Source organism: Trachemys scripta, chromosome 9 (assembly GCF_013100865.1).
Source record: "Trachemys scripta elegans isolate TJP31775 chromosome 9, CAS_Tse_1.0, whole genome shotgun sequence".
Lineage (NCBI taxonomy): Eukaryota > Metazoa > Chordata > Testudines > Emydidae > Trachemys > Trachemys scripta.
The window spans coordinates 64249549-64253844 of record NC_048306.1 but is presented as its reverse complement, the minus strand read 5'-3'; positions in this window follow the sequence as shown (position 1 = coordinate 64253844).

Genomic DNA, 4296 nt, shown 5'->3' with positions numbered 1-4296 from the left:
GGCTAGCTTGATTATCACTTCAAAAGTTTTTTTTCTCTTAATTAATTGGCCTCTCAGAGTTGGTAAGACAACTCCCACCTGTTTATGCTCTCTGTATGTGTGTATATATATCTCCTCAATATATGTTCCATTCTATATGCATCCGAAGAAGTGGGCTGTAGTCCACGAAAGCTTATGCTCTAATAAATTTGTTAGTCTCTAAGGTGCCACAAGTACTCCTGTTCTTCTTTTTGCGGATACAGACTAACACGGCTGCTACTCTGAAACCTAACTTTAATGCTGCTTCTCTTCAGCCTTTTACTCCTCCCCTGGAAGATGTCTTCCCTGGCTTTTGATTCATTTAAATGGTCTTTGACTTTTCCCATCCACCATTCGTTACTGTCTATAGATGTGGGCTTTCATTGCTATGGGAAGTGGAGCCCCAAATCTTTCTTGAGTTAGTGGGACTATATTTACATGACCCACCTATGTCTTTCCAGGGAACAGCTAGCAGGAATCACAAACAAACAGAGTTGTTTGTTCACCTGGGAAAAGTTGACAACAATGAAAATAGGGTAGTGGGTTACACTTTTGTTTATGCTTAGTATTTAGTTAATCTCAGTGTAAGGGTCGGACTCACCCCTGCGGTGCCTCCTGCTTGTCGTCCTCGGGAATTAGCTCTTTGACCCAGGAGCGCCCTCTGCAGGCTGGTGATCCACCTTGTCACTACTGGCTCCCGTGTCCCTTCCAGGACCCCGGTGCCCCTTGCTCTGGGTGCTGCTCCCTAGCAGTACCCACACATGGTGGGTCTCCCCTCCCAGGGGAACCTCCACCCACTAACCCCACCTCGCCTCAGTGTAAGGCTACTGCCAGTCACCATCTAGTCCCACTCCCTGGGGCAGACTGCAGTATCAGCCACTTATCACAGGCAAGGTTGGGTTTGGAACTGCTGCCTTGGCTGACCTCTGGGTTGCCCTCTGCAACCCCCAGTACCTTTGGCCTAATGCTAGGCCGCAGCCTGGGGCTTTCCAGGCTGGAGTTCCCCAGCTCCTCTGCCTTTCCCCAGCCCTGCTCCACTCAGGTACCCTGTCCCAAGCTCCCTGCAGCCAGGCCCTTCTCTCTCTGAGTGCAGAGACTTCTGAGCTCCTGGCTCCCGCCCTTTGTATAGGACCAGCTGGGCTCTGATTGGAGCGTGGCCTAGCTGCAGCTACTTCCCCAATCAGCCCAGTAGCTGCTTCTTCCTGCAACAGCCTTCTCCCAGGTCTGTGCTACACTCACTTTCAGGAAGAGCAGTGGTGCAGTGTCAGAGAAGCACACACTGCAAGAGAAAATATTTCTAAATGATTTTATGGAAATATTGCTATTGTGTTTTTACAAAACCTAAATTGGAAACCAAATTTGACCTGACATCCTTTGAAAAATTCTACAGAATGTGTAAATATATGAAGATATTGACATTCAAATTTATAATGCAAAAGCAAAGCACAAGGCAAAATCTGTAGTCTCCAGTCTCTTTTCGTACAATACATGCCTGTGCATTTCTGTGTACTTAGTAAAACCAATTACAGTGCAGGCACAGTAGCTAATGTGATATGATAGGTGCAGTGAGGTGTGTTCTTTATCTGATAAACCAGGAATGACCCCTACAAGTGTGCCTAAGACTTTTACTTTAACTTTAGAGTCCACCAGGATTTTTTTTCTTAGTTGCTTTTTAAAGCAGCTGATTTAACTGTCATATACATTTCCCTTCCAACTGAGGAGGCAAATTGATAGCATAATTAATTTGTTTCTGGCTTCAAACTAGCCAAAGTACAGTATGCCAAACTTCTGGCATTTTCAGCTAAATAGAACAAATTCAGAATACAAACTCATCAGAAGACTAAAAACTTGACCCCTATATACAGGTGTACTGACAAGGTAGTATTTCTGCTGTGCAAGTTGTATCTCCATGGAATGATTCACCCTATTCCAGTGTAAGTAGCATCTCATCCTGAAGTCTGTTGAACCTGGAAAAAATGCTGTAGGAGCAGATTTAAACAAATGAGTGATTCGAGTGTTTCTCATAGGTCTAAAGAAGCAGCAAGCCACAAATGTGCGCCTCTCATCCCTGATTAACTTAATATTGCTAAACTAACATGTTCTCACATCACGCAACTGCAATCCTTAGTCAACTCCAGCAGTTCCACATAAAATCCCCACTGCAGTCAGTGCGAGGTGTGCCTGGGCCAGCACTGCAGATTTTGGTTCCCATGTAAAGATCTCTAAATATTTCCAAAACACCGATTGGCATGATCCATGTATACGTAAGTGGTGTCCGACAGATTGTTTCAGCGTAAGCTTTTCTAATTTGGCAAAACATGCTGCCAAGTGAAGTTAGGTAAAGACTGAGAAAGTTAAGCCACAAAATGTTTCTATTTGAAACTGAGTAGATCTATAATGGGAGAGTTAGAATGCATGGCTCCTCAATGGCAATTAAAAATAATAATCTGGTTTTGTAAATCTTTAAAAACATCACCCAGAATTTTAAGTAAAAATACTTGTGAATTTAGGATTTTCATTAGAATTCATCTGTTCCTGCTTATCTCACAACAGAAGGCCCAATACTTACAATACCAAAATTCACCCCCCCCCCCCTTTTTTTTTTTTTTTAAACATTGATGTTGCAGAGGGATGACAAAGAGCTGCAAAGGTACTGGTAAGAGGAACTTGTACTTGAGCAAACTCTCTTCATGTATACAGAATGGAGAGACATACCAGATAAAATATACCAGCTGAAATGTTTCCATGTGGCTTTCCTGAGATGGCAGCAGCTCTTTAAATACAGAGTTTGTGAATGTTGTGCTGAACGTATGTAAAACAGACCGTACTCTACCATCAATTAAGTGGAATTCTTTACTAAAATCACTGTTGTAAGGAGTCTGAAGACATTTGGTGGAAAGAGGGTGTGCTGGTGAAAAAATCAATAGCACAGTATGGCTTTAAGAGTTTACAAAAGCCTGGAATACATACAGCACTGAACTGGTCAGAGATTGATCTATTATCATAAATCTTTTATTTTTTAGAATGAAATGTACAATTAAAATTCTGGAGAGAATGTAAAAATTAACAAAATTTTCATGAGATTTGTTTAGAAACCACACATCCTTATTCTGGAAGTAAAATTTTAAGCAGTAGCATGATTTTTTTTTTTTTTTTTGTACTGCACATGCTTCAAGTGTCTAAAGAAATTGTACAGTGCAAACTTCAGTCCAGATGCTTTTTATTCACATCTGATATCCACATGGGCACTTTATTCTACATGTCATTTAATTAGAGTTAATGGGTCAATTTGCAGAGTAAGGTATTAATTCATGGATGAAATATTCAAAGGAGCCTGAATTTCAATGTGATTTGGATGCCTAACATCTTTAGTTTTCTTTGCAAATCCCAACTGACATGAATAAAAGTATCAACATTTTGCCCTTATTGCTCCATTCTCATCTCTATGGAATTCCTGTGCATCAAGACCAATATCTAGCATTTAATCTTAAAGAGTAAAATAAGGGGTAAAAACAGAAGTGATGTTTTTAATTTTTACAAATCATAAAGTGTGCTATATTTAAGAGAATAACATCCCTTGTCTTCTCCAAGGGGAGAACTTGTTTGATTTCAATACACTGCCCTCTCTAGCCATAGAATACCTACATTTTAGAGTACTGTTGCTATTTCCACATTTCTAAGAAAAGAATGAGCTGATGTTTTTGATGGTTCTCATGTACAATGAATTCCATTGTCGGTTTCAAAGACCTCTCCTGAGCAGTAATCATAGACGCACTCACATGAGGCTAACATCTGTTCAGTCATTTTCCTGGGTCAAACAGTATCTCAAAAAAAAAAAAAAAAGATGGGGGGGATGGGGAATGTATTAAAAAACTAAACATTTCAAGTTCACCTAAAAATTAACATTCTTTCAGGGAGTAAAATGTTCATATTACCCTTAAGGCTTTATTCACAGAGAGACACATAACTCAGCTGCACACATACCTGGGAAAACTAACTCATGTTTTTAATGGCAGACAGCTTCAGTCTTTTTACTCTTCATTAAGAAAATCAATTTGGCAAGTGAATTGCTTCTCCTATAGCAAGTGAGAACAGCTTTAAGGCATGTGGCCAGAATTTCAATAAAAGCATTTGGAAATGACTTTTCAAACACAATAAAAAGGCCTTTATGAGTTGTCTTGGGGGTTGGAATTGATGTCTAATTTATAGATGAATTAAAACTGCATGTATGTATTGTGAATTAATAGGAGAAGGGTAATCTGTCAGGGGCCTGTCTGT